Genomic DNA, 20860 nt, shown 5'->3' with positions numbered 1-20860 from the left:
ATGCAATCATCAACAAAGGACAAGGACCCGAGGAACCCGAACAAATGCCTACCACTAAGAGGTCTCGACAAGTTGGTGAAGGTACAAGCCAAGGTGGTGCTACCGTCCAACCCGGTAATGATGCGTCGGAAGATGAAGACCAAGGTGGAAGAAGAGGTGGTCGTGCAACTAAGAAGAGGGGTCGTGGTTAAATGCCCTTTTATGTACACTTTTATGGTACACTTTTTCTTAAGTTTTAAGTACACTTTTATGGTGTTGTAAACACCTTTGCTTTTAGTTCCCGAACTTTGTTTCTAATGGTGCTGGGATTGGGTTATGGACACCTTCAATTTCATGTTTCAATGAATAGCTTAACAGTTATGCGCCGAATCTATAGAGTTCGGCTTATCCTCTAATGTTAGTTACGCGCCGAATCATTTGTCCTTCAGGTTCGGCGCATTCTATAATCACCTTATGTGCCGAACTATAAACATTTACAGGTTTCGGCTTATACGATATCCTCAATATGTGCCGAACCACGAACAATATTTTAACCCAAAAATTAACAAATTCATGTTCGGCTCAGATGATAATCATATTATGTGTCGAACCTTGAACATAAGAGGTTTCGGCTGATACGATATTCTCCATATGTGCCGAACCAGTAACAATATTTCAACCCAGAAATTAAAAATTATGTTCGGCACATACGATTTTGGATATGTAAGCCGAATTAGTAATGATTCTATTCCGGGCTATTCAGGTTGTTGTTCGGCTTACTATGAAACTTTCATATAAGCCGAACTAGTGTCTAGCAAAAGGGTTGGAATTGGAAATTATAGGTTCGGCGCATGCAGTAAACAGATTCAGTAAGCCAAACCGTTCATCAATTGGTAGATTCGGCTCATAGAATGTGAGGCAAACCTCAACCTGTTTCGCCGAACCATGATTCAAAAACCTAACTTTTGATAGTTGAGAGCTATAGAAGTGAGATTAAGTATAGGATATAAGTGTACATGTGTATTAGAAGCATTGGGTTCCTCATCAATGTCTTCATCATCAGGATTTGGCTCATAAAAATCATCAGCTTGAGTTTGAGTGGGTGTAAAATCATTCTCATAATCTAAGAAATCAGCCATTTGGGAATCATTGGTGTAGTTGATGTGTATTTTCCTAGGTTTTTTAGATGATATATGACACTCCTCATCCTCCATTGAATCAAGAATTAGAATTTTCTCACTTTCTCCTTCTCTTTCTCTCCTTCTTAACCAAACCAAAACTTTGATTTTTTTTCCTCAAATTTTTCATCTAAACAACTCTTATAATTCTGAAAATTATTTTAATCACCAAACAAAATATTTAATCACTAATCAAGATTATTAACACTAATACGTAAAGGGCATATTTGCCATTAAAAAAAATTTGGGTTAAGGGGTTATCTGATTTTGCTATTTCACAACCTTTTTTGTCTTCATTCAATATGCCTTGGAAGATTTTGGTATGCCCAATATTATGGTTCAAACGAAAGGGCCATGAGAATAATTTCATTGATGACATCATTTACAAAACATCATTAATACCTAAAATAACCTTCTCATTTTTCACTTGAAAAATAGATCGAGAGAAAAGAAGAAGAAGAAGAAATGGTATTTTTTCATTTTGGAGTCTTCATATTCCGATCCAAATCGATACAAGTTGATTTTGGAGAGAAAGTAAGTCGTATAAACGTGAATCAAAACCCTAGTTTTTGATAGAGATCAGATTGTACTTGATCGATTTGTGTGGAATCGAAAAAAAATTTATTACAACCATTTTTGCATCGAAATTGATCGAGAGTTAGATACGAGCTTCCCGATTCAATATCCGAAAATTGTAAGTTTCAAATTCAGCGATTGAAGATTTAAAGAGATTCATCTTTTAGGTAATTTGGTCTTCGTTTTTGTATTTTGCTTCTGTTTTTTTAGGTGTGAACTTTTTATCTTGATCTGTTTCGATAAAAATCAAAAGCAAATTGATTAGATTTTTCTTTTTTTTTTTGATCATGAGCATATGCTTCAAAAAAAAAAGATTCATGAGCATTGTATTTTCGGTTTGGTTTCTGTTTTGTTTGGATTTGTTTACTAGTAAGTGAAGATTTAAGGACTATTTCTTCTTTTATGTATTTTGATCTTCATTTTTCATCTTTCTGCCTCTGAATGATCTGATCAGTTTGATTTTTTTTATTTAATTTGATCAATTCGGTTTTACTTTTTTATATAATTAATTCGATCTCGTTTTTTTGTCTACCAATTCGATTTTCTTAGTTGAATATTAATGCTTTTAGAATGCCTTTTCCCGTGCAGAAAATATGCATTCATGGATCTTTGTTCAACAGTGTTCGTTTATTCACAAAAAAATAAATCTGTGCAGGCAATATCCACTAAGTTAAATTCATGAATTGTTAGTATGTTTGGTTTCGTAGTGTATGCTTATGTGCTGGTAATATTTCATGGTGCAATTTATCTTTCTCTCTACTTACTTTTTTGCATACCCATTTTGAAAAGAAAGCCGTCAAATGAGTTTCCTAGACTTGCCAAAAAAAAAAACACTTATCGTTCTAATTGATTTGATTGATGAAATGATTCATGCTAGTTGTTTAGGACAATGTACCGACCCTTAGGATTCTCCACAGATCCATTCTCTCTTGGTATTATGTGATTTTGTTTTATGCTTTGAACCTATGTAAAGTCATAGGCAACCAGTTTTCTTACATACACCAAAGAATTTGTGTGCAGGCTTTACACACTAAGAATGTTACATGCTGGCTTTATACACCAAAGAATTTGCGTGTAGACTTTATGCACAATTGAATCTCTGTGCAGGATTTATACACCACAAAATTTGGATGAGCATTTTTATGCACCAAAGTTTGTTTGTTTGTTTAAGAGATTCTGATTTTATATTACATTGTTTGAATTTATAGGCGAAGGAGATGCTTTTAAAATCATTCCTGCTAAGTTCTCTATTCTAAAGAAATTGTGTCACTTCATATCCGTAAACTAGTATGTTTTTATTAACATTAAATGGCATTTTTTGTGTGCATCCATTATACACTTGTTCTCTGAGATTGTAAAGTTTGTGTTGCTTTGACGTTGATATGTGAATATTTTCTGCACAGATCGAGTTTGTGCAGAAATATTCACAAATCGACGAATGTGCATGTTTTCTACATAGATCGAGTTTGTGCAAAAAATAAGCGTATTGATATGTTCATATTTTCCTTGTTGATGTTTTTTTTGGGTGCAACTATTATGCACAATGTTTCTGGTGATTTGATTTTTGTTCTGTTTATTGCTATCACAGTGAGTACGCACTCTATGCAACTCAATGCCTCTCGTGTCAAAGTTTTTCAAGCACCAGATAATTTGGTCAGCTCAACTAAGGATGCAACTGCAAAGGAACTATTGAAGGCGAGAGATGGATATCGCTACAGAAGCATTACTAATTTCATATTAAGGGTCTACCTTGTAACTAGTTGAAAGTATCAGGTCAGTCTTAACTTTGGTGCTTTGTTATGTTTTGAGCATATGGTCTCTTTTGTTCTTTTAAAATATTGGATTGAGAAAAACAAGTGAGAATGATATATAATGTACGAACTACGAACACGCAAAATATCACTAAGAATGTAAATACCACTTTTCGAACAAACTTGGTATGTGCAGCAAGTATGCACAAATCTGATATCCAGGACCGGACAGACGAAGATATGCATATAAGAAAAGGAAACAACTAACCAAGATGTAACCTTTAAAATGAATTGTTAAAGTTAACTTTTACAAGACAATTTCTCTGATGTTAAACCACTTTAAAATATGCCATTAACGTAGTCTAATCTGTGAATTTAGTTGATATATCGATCTTCTTTTTAGCTTGTTATTGATTTACTGTTAATTAGTAAATTTGAAAAAGCGGAGTATAGCAACCTCACCCAATAGTTCGATTAGCAATCTGTATGGACAAACTCCAATATACTTTCAAGAGAATCAACCAGCCTCAATCTTAATAAAGTATATCAAAGAGTTATATCTCTTTGTCTTGATTCAATTCTTTCTCAAGCGAATAGAAATCTGCAGTCTAATTGAATACAAGAGAAATCACTTGAACGGTACCAAAGACCAATGTTCAAAGATCAATCAATTTCAATCAACAACCAAAGGTCGGATTTCCAATTGATTGATTCAAACGCACAACCTGTGATATTTTAATTATATAACAAAATATAATGCGGAATAGAAATAACACAGACACCAGAATTTTGTTAACGAGGAAACCGCAAATGCAGAAAAACCCCGGGACCTAGTCCAGATAGAACACACACTCTATTAAGCCGTTACAGATACTAGCCTACTACAAACTAACTTCGGTCTGGACTGTAGTTGAACCCCAATCAATCTCATACTGATTCAATGTACAGTTGCGCTCCTTACGTCTCTGATCCCAGCAGAATACTACGCACTTGATTCCCTTAGATGATCTCACCCACAACTAAGAGTTGCTACGACCCAAAGTCGAATACTTTAATAAACAAATCTGTATCACACAGAAAAGTCTACAGGAATAGATAAATCTGTCTCCCACAGAATTACCTACAAGTTTTGTTCCGTCTTTGGATAAATCAAGGTGAACAAGAATCAATTGATAACCCAGGCTTATATTCCCGAAGAACAACCTAGTATTATCAATCACCTCACAATAATCTTAATCAAAGCGGCGAAAGAAGATATTGTGGAATCACAAACGATGAGACGAATATGTTTGTGACTAATTTTATATCTTTCCTATCGGAGATATTAATCTCAAGCAAATCGTTACGATTGTACTCAACACGATAGAATCAGTTGGATCAGATCACACAACTACGAGAAAGTAGTATCGGTCTGGCTTCACAATCCCAATGAAGTCTTTAAGTCGTAAACCTGGTTTTTAAGAAGAAACCTAAGGTTAAAGGAGAGTCGACTCTAACTAATACAATTAGTATCACACATGAGGTGTGGGGATTAGGTTTTCCAGTTGCTAGAGTTTTCCCTTATATAGTCTTTCAAATCAGGGTTTGCAATCAATGTTATCTTAGTAACAAAGCATTCAATATTCACTGTTATATAAAAACCTGATTAGATTCAAGCTAATATCTTTCAACCGTTGGATCGAAAACTTAGCTTGTTACACACATGTACATTTATTGGTTCAACAATAGTTAACCAAATGGTTAGCCATATGAGCACTTTCATATCAACCATATTCTTCTTCACCAAACTAGTTCAAATGACTCAAATGGACTAGTTAGAGAGTTGTTCAATTGCAAGGAAATCTTATGTAAATACACAAGACACAATCGAAGCAAAAACAATTTGATTCACTCGAATCGGTTCATGAACTTTATAACCACGGTTTGCATTTTGCATTCCTTAGTTAATAAATATAAGTTCACAAAGAATCGTTTTTAGATATAACCAACTTAAGTTCGCACACTTAATTCGCGGACTTAAGTTCCCGGAAGGAGTTCTCAAACTCCAGCAGATTTTCTCGGGTCGAGAACTTCCGCTAGTTCGCGGACTGGGTTCACGGCTCTTGTTCCGGTTCTCTTGATCAACAAAGTTCGCAAACTTCGGTTCAAGGAAATAGAACTTATACATATATGTGTTGCCACACAATGCTTATATCCACCATTGGTTTTATAATTTAAACTCTCATTTCAATTATTGAAACATTCTTAGAGGACGTTATTATATAGTTGTTATTCACAAACTATTTTTCGTCAAAGTAAGCAATTTTCAAAGTGATTGAAACGTATCATGACTTTCGTCACTAGGTAAAGATGAACTTGGCTAAAGCGAAAGCTTACCAACACATATTTCGAGAAATAGATAGGCGAGATAAACTCGGCTCGAAATAGCAAATGTGTATAATCAAAGTCTATATAAAACGACTTTTGTCTCAAATAGGAGATAAAGTAGATAGACTTTTGAGTGATAGATAAGTTCAAGTCTCCACATACCTTTTAGTCGATGAAGTTCCACCAGTTCCTTGAGTAGTCCTCGTCTTGTGATGATTGCCATGGAGTTCTTGAGCTCAACTACACTTTCTATCCTAGTCCGATACTTTATAGTAGACTAGAATCAAGACTTATAGTTTTGATCACTAACATTGACAAACATGCTTGAGATAGCAACGCATGCGAGTTCGACCGAGCAATGCTTAACAATCTCCCCTTTTCAATTTTGTGACAAAACTATCAATACATATGGAATACAAAAATAAATAAATTAACTTTTGTAGCTCCTATTCCACATGCCTAATCTTCAACATTACTCGAAATCTTCGTCACTTCCAAGTACTCCAATGATCCCAAAGGTTGTAAGTTCAGCATCATCGTTGTTGAAAATCCGTAGCTATAACAACGAGAAAACAAGAGTTCCAATCATTTTATACAGTGTCATAGATATTATATAGTATCAAAGTTCAATTGTATCACAACTTCGACAATACTATGGTGATATGTATCACTCCCCCTTAGTCAATACTCCATCTCACATGGAAACCACTCCCCTTACATAATGATCCGAAAACCATATGTATTTGTAGTGTGAACTACACATTAATTCTCCCCCTTTTTGTCAATAAAATTGGAAAGGTACGAAAACGGGATCCTAATGAAATTTCCAAAGAGACATTTCATGACCAAAAGAAAGCACATATCATCTTATTTAGATGAATCATATAGCCGAAGCTAAATGCATTCATCAAGGAGTTTATAAAGATACAAGATAACCCCTATAATATTCCACAGTCGCACTCCCCACAAAGATTTGGCAATTAAGCACAAGTTCAATTAAGAACTCTCCCCCATATATGTCATTCCCGAAGAACAACAAGAGCGACCTTAATTTCAAAAGAAAAGAAGGATTTCTTTGGACATAACAAATCACATACAAGTATGAATTTGAATCAAGCAAAATACTCAATTAAATTAACCATAAGAGAACCATGATTAATTTAATCGAAATGCTCAACATAAGTGAACTTATGGAGTCTCAAAAACTCAATTAGATTAATCACAAGAGAACCCATAATTAATCTAATCGGAATACACAACCAAATTAACACAAGTAATCAATTTAATTGGTCATGCTCGACATAAGAAACTTACGGAGCAACAACTAAATAACCAAACAAGGATGATTAATTTAGTTGATCATGCTCGACATAAAGTACCTCACGGAGCAACAACTAAGCTATCATAAGCGAATGAATAACTCAGTCGATAGCTCTCAACATAAGACACTTTGGAACAACACAGTATACGCACAAAAATTGTAGACCGGAGGTCGACCAAATACTATGGAATAATCAAGGATCATTCTATTTCCATCACCATTTGCATACAATAGACATAATCCTTGTAAACAAAAGATTTTAACCTATCTTCCATCAATAATTGACATAATAGGCTTAACTTTTGTATTGTCAAAAGTTCATTCCTTCTTTTATCAATACATGCATATCGACATATAAAGGACTTAACTTTTGACAAGGTATGGGACAATCACAGTTCACGGACGCAAACACACATATCCCATAACAAATTGATATATAAAACCATAAAGATTAATACTGCAAAAATCATCTTCCAAACAATTTAGAATTTAAACCAATAAATCTAAAAACATGAAGATGAAAACGTTGGACATAGCTATGTGTAATCACAATAATGGCTATTCCAAACTCTAGTTATTCTTCTAATCAAAACAAAAAATAGAATATTTACTAGGCATTAATACCTTTGAAGAATTCTTTATCGTCCCCGAACTCCTTGTCGTCAACAACCATTGGGACATAAGGTTCATGAAGATAGAGTTAATATCAATAAACCTTCTTGACTGATGTCGAACTAGGGCCTTCTGAATCTCATGAGTCTTAAACACAAAAGCCTTTATTTGAAGAATCTCCTTTTGCATCTCCTTCAACACTTCAAGAACATCAGAAAACTTCTGAGAATTTGAAGGAACATCTCTAGGCTTCCTCACATTCCTTCTTTTTCTTTTCAATGTGGAGCTAACGGAGATTTCTCTTTTTCCTTCATGATTGATGGCTTGACAATCATATTAACATCCTTTCCATCAGAAGACATGGTACTTGGAGCATCCATAGGCGTATGGGTTTGTGAGAGGAAATCACAATCTCAACAAGTGGTCTTGAGATAAAAAGAAGTTTCAAGGAAGGAAAAAGGAATGTAGGTACGCAACCTTTTAACAGGTTCGTGCACGCACAACTCTGAACCCTAAAGAGAGTAGAATTGTCGAGAATAACCCTCCTTTATTGATAGACAGGGATTCAAAAAAAAACTAAGAAAAGAAAAACAACCTTTTCTAAAGCCTGAGAGGTACATAATCTTGTCTTTTGATCAGGCACATGAGAAGATTTCCAATCAACACAATCAAGTTGCGTTGTGGTGAACAACAATTTGTCCACATTTTCTCTTGAGAGGAATCCACAGACCCTGTATATCAAAACGATTTGACCATACTTTCTTCTCTAATGGTCTTGTTTATCCTTGGAACTAACTTCTTAGATGAAGATAAAATCCTACATACCTCAGCGGTCTTCTGAGCAAGTTAAGCTTATTTGCTAATTGATTTGCTCTTCGTTGAAGTTTGTTGACGTGCCTCAATTGGTGTTTGTACTTGTAACACTTGAAAGTTCATGACCCTTTAGAGAACAATATGACACGTCAATCTTGGATAAAAATCAGGCTTCTGATATGTGCAAGCAGCTAGACACATGGTGGAACCTGAAATATTACATATAGAGTTTCCAAGAATGGGTCAATTTTTCTTCCAGATTAGTTGGGTTTTCTTCTGAAAGAATATCAAGATTGATGTATGTATTGCTACAATTATCAAAATCAATATTTTCACCAGAAGTGCAACACTTGATTTTTCGTCTTCATTAGATCATAGTTGTCAGACATTTCATCAAGAGTTGCAGCAAGACCTTTGTTCCCAGTGTATTTTTTACGATTTGGGCACTCGTTTGCAAAATGACCAAATCCTTTACACTTAAAGCACTGAGGCATATCCTCATCATCAGTTTCATCAATATCCCTATTTTTAGGAGGAACGATATGAGGTTTGACTGATGCTTTAGGCTTATCTCTGGAGAAACCGTTTACTTCTCTTCAACAGAAGATCCCTAAACTGCTTGTGATCATCGAGACCGATTTGTCAAGATCTTCATCTGATGAATCAGTCTCAGAGTGATCGTCTTCAGAGATATACTTTTTTACTTTTATCAAGTAATTTTGTGTCCTTTAGTGCTTTGAACCAACATCCTTAGATTTGGATGAATGCTCGTGATCAAAGATCTAAGCTTCCCAACCAGCGTATTTCTGGAGAGATTATCAGGTTATTTCCCTCAACGATGGCATGCTTCTTAGATCGTATCTAGATGGCAGCGATCTGAGAATTTTCATCACAATGTCCTTTTCAGGAATAGTCTTACCCAATGCAAAAGATGCATTAACAATTTCAGACACTTTGTGATTAAACTCATCAAATCTTCATCTGCCATACAAGGTTTTCCCAATCGGAATTAAGGTTTTGAAGCCTAGCTTCCTTTTCACTGGTATTACCTTCGATACTTTCTAATATATCCCACGCATCTTTAGACTTAGTGCAATTTGACACATGGTGCTGAATTCGGGGTAATGGCATGTATGATGGCATTCAAACCGGCGGAATTTTGCTTTGCAGCAAGTATCTCGGCATGATGTATTCACCAATATTCTTGGGAACGTTTACATTTCCACTGCCACAACGGGAGCATCATATTCATTAACAACATATACCCATGATTGAAAATCACGTGCTTGAAGAAAGCTCGCATAGCAATTTTCCACCATAAGTAATTAGATCCATCGAAGACTGGTGGTACGTTAATAGAGATAGCACCTTGTCCATAGAGTCAGATCGCTACAAACACAGACTTGTAAGGTCTTAACGTGTTTGCCTGCTCTGATACCAATTGAAAAAGCGGGGATACAACAACCTCACCCAATATTTCGATTAGCAATCTTATGGACAAACTCCAATATACTTTCAAGAGAATCAACTAGACTCAATCTTAATAAAGTATATCAAAGAGTTATATCTCTCTTTCTTGATTCAATACTTACTCAAGCAAATAGAAATCTGCGAGTCTAATTGAATACAAGAGAAATCACTTGCGGTACCAAAGACCATGTTCAAGTATCAATCAATTTCAATCAACAACCAAAGGTTGGATTTCCAATTGATTGATTCAAACGCACAACCTATGATATTTCAATTATATAAAAAATATAATGCGGAAAAAATAACACATACACCAGAATTTTGTTAATTAACGAGGAAACCGCAAATGCAGAAAAACCCTGGGACCTAGTCCAGATTGAACACACTCTATTAAGCCGTTACAGACACTAGCCTACTACAAACTAACTTCGGTCTGGACTGTAGTTGAACCCCAATCAATCTCACACTGATCAAGGTACAGTTGCTCTCCTTATCTCTGATCCCAGCAGATACTACGCACTTGATTCCCTTAGCTGATCTCACCCACAACTAAGAGTTGCTACGACCAAAGTCGAAGCCTTTAATAAAAAATCTGTATCACACAGAAAAGTCTACAGAATAGATAAATCTATCTCTCCCACAGAAATACCTACAAGTTTTGTTCCGTCTTTTTATAAATCAAGGTGAACATGAACCAATTGATAACCCGACTTATATTCCCGAAGAACAACCGAGTATATCAATCACTCACAATAATCTTAACGACGCGGCGAAAGAAGATATTGTGGAATCACAAACGATGAGACGAAGATGTTTGTGACTACTTTTATCTTGCCTATCGGAGATATTAATCTCAAGCAAATTACGATTGTACTCAACACGATAGAATCAGCAAGATTAGATCACACAACTACGAGAAAGTAGTATCGTCTGATTTCACAATCCCAATGAAGTCTTTAAGTCGTTAACCTGGTTTTTAAGAAGAAACCTAAGGTTAAGGATAATCGACTCTAGCTAATACAATTGTATCACACAGGAGGTGTGGGGATTAGGTTTCCAATTGCTAGAGTTCTCCCTTATATAGTCTTTCAAATCAGGGTTTGCAATCAATGTTAGCTTGTAAAAAGCATTCAATATTCACCGTTAGATAAAACCTGATTAGATTCAAGCTAATATCTTTCAACCGTTGGATCGAAAACTTAGCTTGTTACACATAATGAAATGCACGATTTTAGGTTTGTGTAACCGTACCCAAACATTACATTTTTGGTTCAACAATAGTTAACCAAATGGTTAGCCATATGAGCACTTTCATATCAACCATATTCTTCTTCACCATAACTAGTTCAAATGACTCAAATGAACTAGTTAGTAGAGTTGTTCAATTGCAAGGAAATCTTATGTAAATACACAAGACACAATCGAAGAAAAAACGATTTGATTCATTCGAATCGGTCATGAACTTTATAGCCACGGTTTGCATTTTGCATTCCTTAGTTAATAATATAAGTTCACAAAGAATCGTTTTTAGATATAACAACTTAAGTTCGCAGACTTAATTCGCGGACTTAAGTTCCTGGAAGGAGTTCTCAAACTCCAGCAGATTTTCTCGGGTCGAGAACTTCTGCTAGTTCGCGGACTGGGTTCGCGGACTGAGTTCACGGCTCTTGTTGCGGTTCTCTGATCAACAAAGTTCGCAACTTAGGTTCAAGGAATAGGACTTATACATATATGTGTTGCCACACAATGCTTATATCCACCATTGGTTATTATAACTCTCATTTCAATTATTGAAACATTCTTAGAGGACGTTATTATATAGTTGTTATTCACAAACTATTTTTCGTCAAAGTAAGCAATTTTCAAAGTGATTGAAACGTATCATGACTTTCGTCACTAGGTAAAGATGAACTTGCTAAAGCGAAAGCTTACCAACACATATTTCGAGAAATAGATAGGGGATAAACTCGGCTCGAAATAGCAAATGTATATAATCAAAGTCTATATAGCAAAACGACTTTTGTCTCAAATATAGGAGATAAAGTAGATAGACTTTTGAGTGATAGATAAGTTCAAGTCTCTACATACCTTTTAGTCGATGAAGTTCCACCAGTTCCTTGAGTATCCTCGTCTTGTACATGATTGCCATGGAGTTATTGAGCTCAACTACACTTTCTATCCTAGTCTGATACTTTATCTATAGTAGACTAGAATTCAAGACTTAGTTTTGATCACTAACATTGACAAACATGCTTGAGATAGCAACGCATGCGAGTTCGACCGAGCAATGCTTTAACAATCTCCCCTTTTCAATTTTGGTGACAAAACTATCAATACATATGGAATACAAAAAAATAAATTAACTTTTTAGATCCTATTCCACATGCCTAATCTTCAACATTACTTGAAATTTTCGTCACTTCCAAGTACTCCAATGATCCTAAAGGTTGTAAGTTCAGCATCATCGTTGTTGAAAATCCGTAGCTATAACAACGAGAAAACAAGAGTTCCCAATTATTTTTTATACAGTGTCATAGAATAATTATATAGTATCAAAGTTCAATTGTATCACAACTTCGACAATATACTATGGTGATATGTATCACTCCCCCTTAGTCAATACTCCATCTCACATGGAAACCACTCTTCCTTACATAATGATCCGAAAACCATATGTATTTGTAGTGTGAACTACACATTAATTCTCCCCCTTTTTGTTAATAAAATTGGAAAAGGTACGAAAACGGGATCCTAATGAAATTTCCGAAAGAGACATTTCATGACCAAAAGAAAGCACATATCATCTTATTTAGATGAAATCATATAGCCGAATCTAAATGCATTCATCAAGGAGTTTATAAAGATACAAGATAACCCCTATAATATTCCACAGTCGCACTCCCCACAAAGATTTGGCAATTAAGCACAAGTTTAATTAAGAACTCTCCCCCATATAATGTCATTCCCGAAGGAACAACAAGAGCGACCTTAATTTCAAAAAGAAAAGAAGGATTTCTTTGGACATAACAAATCACATACAAGTATGAATTTGAATACAAGCAAAAAATACTCAATTAAATTAACCATAAGAGAACTCATTATTAATTTAATCGAAAATGCTCAACATAAGTGAACTTATGGAGTCTCAAAAAGACTCAATTAGATTAATCACAAGAGAACCCATAATTAATCTAATCGGAATACACAACCAAATTAACTACGAAGAGTAATCAATTTAATTGGTCACACTCGACATAAGAGAACTTACGGAGCAACAACTAAATAACCAAACAAGGATGATTAATTTAGTTGATCATGCTCGACATAAAGTACCTCACGGAGCAACAACTAAGCTTATCATAAGCGAATGAATAACTCAGTCGATAGCGCTCAACATAAGACACTTTATGGAACAACACAGTATACGCACAAAAAATTGTAGACCGGAGGTCGACCAAATACTATGGAATAATCAAGGATCCTTTCTACTTTCCATCACCATTTGCATACAATAGACATAATCCTTGTAAACAAAAGATTTTAACCTATCTTCCATCAATAATTGACATAATAGGCTTAACTTTTGTATTGTCAAAAGTTCATTCCTTCTTTTATCAATACATGCATATCGACATATAAAGGACTTAACTTTTGACAAGGTATGGGACAATCATAGTTCACGGACGCAAACACACATATCCCATAACAAATTGATATATAAAACCATAAAGATTAATACTGCAAAAATCATCTTCCAAACAAGTTTAGAATTTAAACCAATAAATCTAAAAACATGAAGATGAAAACGTTGGACATAGCTATGTGTAATCACAATAATGGCTATTCCAAACTCTAGTAATTCTTCTAATCAAAACAAAAAATAGAATATTTACTAGGCATTAATACCTTTGAAGAATTCTTTATCGTCCCCGAACTCCTTGTCCTCAACAACCATTGGGACATAAGGTTCATGAAGATATGAGTTAATATCAATAAACCTTCTTGACTGATGTCGAACTAGGGCCTTCTGAATCTCATGAGTCTTAAACACAAAAGCCTTTATTTGAAGAATCTCCTTTTGCATCTCCTTCAACACTTCAAGAACATCAGAAAACTTCTGAGAATTTGAAGGAACATCTCTAGGCTTCCTCACATTCCTTCTTTTTCTTTTCAATGTTGGAGCTAACGGAGATTTCTCTTTTTCCTTCATGATTGATGGCTTGACAATCATATTAACATCCTTTCCATCAGAAGACATGGTACTTGGAGCATCCATAGGCGTATGGGTTTGTGAGAGGAAATCACAATCTCAACAAGTGGTCTTGAGATAAAAAAGAAGTTTCAAGGAAGGAAAAAAGGAATGTAAGGTACGCAACCTTTTAACAGGTTCGTGCACGCACAACTCTGAACCCTAAAGAGAGTAGAATTGTCGAGAATAACCCTCCTTTATTGATAGACAGGGATTCCAAAAAAACAAAACTAAGAAAAGAAGAGAACAACCTTTTCCTAAAGCCTGAGAGGTACATAATCTTGTCACTTTTGATCAGGCACATGAGAAGATTTCCAGATCAACACAATCAAGTTGCGTTGTGGTGAACAACAATTTGTCCATCATTTTACTCTTGAGAGGAATCCACAGACCCATGTATATCAAAACGTCTTGACCATACTTTCTTCTCTAATGGTCTTGTTTAATCCTTGGAACCTAACTTCTTAGATGAAGATAAAATCCTACATACCTCAGCGGTCTTCTGAGCAGGCTTAAGCTTATTTGCTAATTGATTTGCTTTTCGTTGAAGTTTGTTGACGTGCCTCAGTTGGTGTTTGTACTTGTAACACCTTGAAAGTTCATGACCCTTTAGAGAACAATATGAACACGTCAATCTTGGATAAAAATCAGGCTTCTGATATGTGCAAGCAGCTAGACACATGGTGGAACCTGAAATATTACATATAGAGTTTCCAAGATATGGGTCAATTTTTCTTCCAGATTAGTTGGGTTTTCTTCTGAAAGAATATCAAGATTGATGTATGTATTGCTACAATTATCAAAATCAATATTTTCACCTAGAAGTGCAACACTTGATTTTTCGTCTTCATTAGATTCATAGTTGTCAGACATTTCATCAAGAGTTGCAGCAAGACCTTTGTTTCCAGTGTATTTTTTTACGATTTGGGCACTCGTTTGCAAAATGACCAAATCCTTTACACTTAAAGCACTGAGGCATATCTTCATCATCAGTTTCATCAATATCCCTATTTTTAGGAGGAATACGATTATGAGGTTTGACTGATGCCTTAGGCTTATCTCTGGAGAAACGTTTACTTCTCTTCAACAGAAGATCCCTAAACTGCCTTGTGATCATTGAGACCGATTTTTCAAGATCTTCATCTGATGAATCAGTCTTAGAGTGATCATCTTCAGAGATGTATACTTTTTTACTTTTATCAAGTAATTTTGTGTCCTTTAGTGCTTTGAACCCAACATCCTTAGATTTGGATGAATGCTCGTGATCAAAGATCATAAGCTTCCCAACCAGCGTATTTCTGGAGAGATTATCAAGGTTATTTCCCTCAACGATGGCATGCTTCTTAGATCGTATCTAGATGGCAGCGATCTGAGAATTTTCATCACAATGTCCTTTTCAGGAATAGTCTTACCCAATGCAAAAGATGCATTAACAATTTCAGACACTTTGTGATTAAACTCATCAAATAAATCTTCATCTGCCATACAAAGGTTTTCCCAATCGGAATTAAGGTTTTGAAGCCTAGCTTCCTTTTCACTGGTATTACCTTCGATTACTTTTTCTAATATATCCCACGCATCTTTAGACTTAGTGCAATTTGACACATGGTGCTGAATATTCGGGGTAATGGCATGTATGATGGCATTCAAACCGGCGGAATTTTGCTTTGCAGCAAGTATCTCGGCATGATTGTATTCACCAATATTCTTGGGAACGTTTACATTTCCTACTGCCACAACGGGAGCATCATATTCATTAACAACATATACCCATGATTGAAAATCACGTGCTTGAAGGAAAGCTCGCATAGCAATTTTCCACCATAAGTAATTAGATCCATCGAAGACTGGTGGTACGTTAATAGAGATAGCACCTTTGTCCATAGAGTCAGATCGCTACAAACGCAGACTTGTAAGGTCTATAACGTGTTTGCATGCTCTGATACCAATTGAAAAAGCGGGGATATAACAACCTCACCCAATATTTCGATTAGCAATCTTCATGGACAAACTCCAATATACTTTCAAGAGAATCAACTAGACTCAATCTTAATAAAGTATATCAAAGAGTTATATCTCTCTTTCTTGATTCAATACTTACTCAAGCAAATAGAAATCTGCGAGTCTAATTGAATACAAGAGAAATCACTTGCACGGTACCAAAGACCGATGTTCAAGTATCAATCAATTTCAATCAACAACCAAAGGTTGGATTTCCCAATTGATTGATTCAAACGCACAACCTATGATATTTCAATTATATAAAAAAATATAATGCGGAAAAGAAATAACACATACACCAGAAGTTTTGTTAATTAACGAGGAAACCGCAAATGCAGAAAAACCCTGGGACCTAGTCCAGATTGAACACACACTCTATTAAGCCGTTACAGACACTAGCCTACTACAAACTAACTTCGGTCTGGACTGTAGTTGAACCCTAATCAATCTCACACTGAGTCAAGGTACAGTTGCTCTCCTTATGTCTCTGATCCCAGCAGAATACTACGCACTTGATTCCCTTAGCTGATCTCACCCACAACTAAGAGTTGCTACGACCAAAAGTCGAAGCCTTTAATAAATAAATCTGTATCACACAGAAAAGTCTACAGAAATAGATAAATCTATCTCCCACAGAAATACCTACAAGTTTTGTTCCGTCTTTTTATAAATCAAGGTGAACATGAACCAATTGATAACCCGAACTTATATTCCCGAAGAACAACCGAGTATAATCAATCACTTCACAATAATCTTAACCGACGCGGCGAAAGAAGATATTGTGGAATCACAAACGATGAGACGAAGAGGTTTGTGACTACTTTTATATCTTGCCTATCGGAGATATTAATCTCAAGCAAATCGTTACGATTGTACTCAACACGATAGAATCAGCAAGATTAGATCACACAACTACGAGAAAGTAGTATCGATCTGATTTCACAATCCCAATGAAGTCTTTAAGTCGTAAACCTGGTTTTTAAGAAGAAACCTAAGGTTAAGGATAATCGACTCTAGCTAATACAATTTGTATCACACAGGAGGTGTGGGGATTAGGTTTTCCAATTGCTAGAATTCTCCCTTATATAGTCTTTCAAATCAGGGTTTGCAATCAATGTTAGCTTAGTAAAAAGCATTCAATATTCACCGTTAGATAAAAACCTGATTAGATTCAAGCTAATATCTTTCAACCGTTGAATCGAAAACTTAGCTTGTTACACATAATTGAAATGCACGATTTTAGGTTTGTGTAACCGTACCCAAACATTTACATTTATTGGTTCAACAATAGTTAACCAAATGGTTAGCCATATGAGCACTTTCATATCAACCATATTCTTCTTCACCATAACTAGTTCAAATGACTCAAATGAACTAGTTAGAGAGTTGTTCAATTGCAAGGAAATCTTATGTAAATACACAAGACACAATCGAAGAAAAAACGATTTGATTCATTCGAATCGGTTCATGAACTTTATAGCCACGGTTTGCATTTTGCATTCCTTAGTTAATAAATATAAGTTCACAAAGAATCGTTTTTAGATATAACCAACTTAAGTTCGCAGACTTAATTCGCGGACTTAAGTTCCTAGAAGGAGTTCTCAAACTCCAGCAGATTTTCTCGGGTCGAGAACTTCTGCTAGTTCGCGGACTGGGTTCGCGGACTGAGTTCACGGCTCTTGTTGCGGTTCTCTTGATCAACAAAGTTCGCAAACTTAGATTCAAGGAAATAGGACTTATACATATATGTGTTGCCACACAATGCTTATATCCACCATTGGTTATATAATCTAAACTCTCATTTCAATTATTGAAACATTCTTAGAGGACGTTATTATATAGTTGTTATTCACAAACTATTTTTCGTCAAAGTAAGCAATTTTCAAAGTGATTGAAACGTATCATGACTTTCGTCACTAGGTAAAGATGAACTTGGCTAAAGCGAAAGCTTACCAACACATATTTCGAGAAATAGATAGGCGAGATAAACTCGGCTCGAAATAGCAAATGTATATAATCAAAGTCTATATAGCAAAACGACTTTTGTCTCAAAGATAGGAGATAAAGTAGATAGACTTTTGAGTGATAAATAAGTTCAAGTCTCTACATACCTTTTAGTCGATGAACTTCCACCAGTTCCTTGAGTATTCCTCGTCTTGTACGATGATTGCCATGGAGTTATTGAGCTCAACTACACTTTCTATCCTAGTCTGATACTTTATCTATAGTAGACTAGAATTCAAGACTTATAGTTTTGATCACTAACATTGACAAACATGCTTGAGATAGCAACGCATGCGAGTTCGACCGAGCAATGCTTTAACAATCTCCCCCTTTTTCAATTTTGGTGACAAAACTATCAATACATATGGAATACAAAAATAAATAAATTAACTTTTGTAGATCCTATTCCACATGCCTAATCTTCAACATTACTTGAAATTTTCGTCACTTCCAAGTACTCCAATGATCCTAAAGGTTGTAAGTTCAGCATCATCGTTGTTGAAAATCCGTAGCTATAACAACGAGAAAACAAGAGTTCCCAATTATTTTTATACAGTGTCATAGAATAATTATATAGTATCAAAGTTCAATTGTATCACAACTTCGACAATATACTATGGTGATATGTATCACTCCCCCTTAGTCAATACTCCATATCACATGGAAACCACTCTTCCTTACATAATGATCCGAAAACCATATGTATTTGTAGTGTGAACTACACATTAATTCTCCCCCTTTTTGTTAATAAAATTGGAAAAGGTACGAAAACGGGATCCTAATGAAATTTCCGAAAGAGACATTTCATGACCAAAAGAAAGCACATATCATCTTATTTAGATGAAATCATATAGCCGAATCTAAATGCATTCATCAAGGAGTTTATAAAGATACAAGATAACCCCTATAATATTCCACAGTCGCACTCCCCACAAAGATTTGGCAATTAAGCACAAGTTTAATTAAGAACTCTCCCCCATATAATGTCATTCCCGAAGGAACAACAAGAGCGACCTTAATTTCAAAAAGAAAAGAAGGATTTCTTTGGACATAACAAATCACATACAAGTATGAATTTGAATACAAGCAAAACATAATCCTTGCAAACAAAAGATTTTAACCTATCTTCCATCAATAATTGACATAATAGGCTTAACTTTTGTATTTTTCAAAAGTCTATTCATTCTTTTATCAATACATGCATATCGACATACGAAAGACTTTACTTTTGACAAGGTATGGGACAATCATAGTTCACGGACGCAAACACACATATCCCATAACAAATTGCAATATATAAAACCATAAAGATTAATACTGCAAAAATCATCTTCCAAACAAGTTTAGAATTTAAACCAATAAATCTAAAAACATGAAGATGAAAACGTTGGACATAGCTATGTGTAATCACAATAATGGCTATTCCAAACTCTAGTAATTCTTCTAATCAAAACAAAAAATAGAATATTTACTAGGCATTAATACCTTTGAAGAATTCTTTATCGTCCCCGAACTCCTTGTCCTCAACAACCATTGGGACATAAGGTTCATGAAGATATGAGTTAATATCAATAAACCTTCTTGACTGATGTCGAACTAGGGCCTTCTGAATCTCATGAGTCTTAAACACAAAAGCCTTTATTTGAAGAATCTCCTTTTGCATCTCCTTCAACACTTCAAGAACATCAGAAAACTTCTGAGAATTTGAAGGAACATCTCTAGGCTTCCTCACATTCCTTCTTTTTCTTTTCAATGTTGGAGCTAACGGAGATTTCTCTTTTTCCTTCATGATTGATGGCTTGACAATCATATTAACATCCTTTCCATCAGAAGACATGGTACTTGGAGCATCCATAGGCGTATGGGTTTGTGAGAGGAAATCACAATCTCAACAAGTGGTCTTGAGATAAAAAAGAAGTTTCAAGGAAGGAAAAAAGGAATGTAAGGTACGCAACCTTTTAACAGGTTCGTGCACGCACAACTCTGAACCCTAAAGAGAGTAGAATTGTCGAGAATAACCCTCCTTTATTGATAGACAGGGATTCCAAAAAAACAAAACTAAGAAAAGAAGAGAACAACCTTTTCCTAAAGCCTGAGAGGTACATAATCTTGTCACTTTTGATCAGGCACATGAGAAGATTTCCAGATCAACACAATCAAGTTGCGTTGTGGTGAACAACAATTTGTCCATCATTTTACTCTTGAGAGGAATCCACAGACCCATGTATATCAAAACGTCTTGACCATACTTTCTTCTCTAATGGTCTTGTTTAATCCTTGGAACCTAACTTCTTAGATGAAGATAAAATCCTACATACCTCAGCGGTCTTCTGAGCAGGCTTAAGCTTATTTGCTAATTGATTTGCTTTTCGTTGAAGTTTGTTGACGTGCCTCAGTTGGTGTTTGTACTTGTAACACCTTGAAAGTTCATGACCCTTTAGAGAACAATATGAACACGTCAATCTTGGATAAAAATCAGGCTTCTGATATGTGCAAGCAGCTAGACACATGGTGGAACCTGAAATATTACATATAGAGT

At 35.3% G+C, this 20860-nt stretch overlaps 1 long non-coding RNA gene across 5 annotated transcripts in view; it reads left to right on the top strand.

The window, feature by feature from the left end:
• The first annotated feature begins 1578 nt into the window (after positions 1 to 1578).
• Positions 1579 to 20860, top strand: part of LOC113289860 — a 34233-nt gene continuing 14951 nt past the window's right edge. For 4 of the 5 annotated variants that reach the window (XR_003331189.1, XR_003331180.1, XR_003331183.1 and 1 more), the window contains exons 1-2: positions 1579 to 1900; positions 3322 to 3506. This is a non-coding gene — a long non-coding RNA (uncharacterized LOC113289860). Of the gene's footprint in view, positions 1901 to 3321; positions 3667 to 20860 lie in introns of those variants that run through there. The other variant, XR_003331164.1, reaches the window with a different exon arrangement.

The sequence above is a fragment of the Papaver somniferum genome, chromosome 1 (assembly GCF_003573695.1).
Source record: "Papaver somniferum cultivar HN1 chromosome 1, ASM357369v1, whole genome shotgun sequence".
Taxonomy (NCBI): domain Eukaryota; kingdom Viridiplantae; phylum Streptophyta; class Magnoliopsida; order Ranunculales; family Papaveraceae; genus Papaver; species Papaver somniferum.
This window is presented reverse-complemented; position numbering and strand designations above follow the sequence as displayed.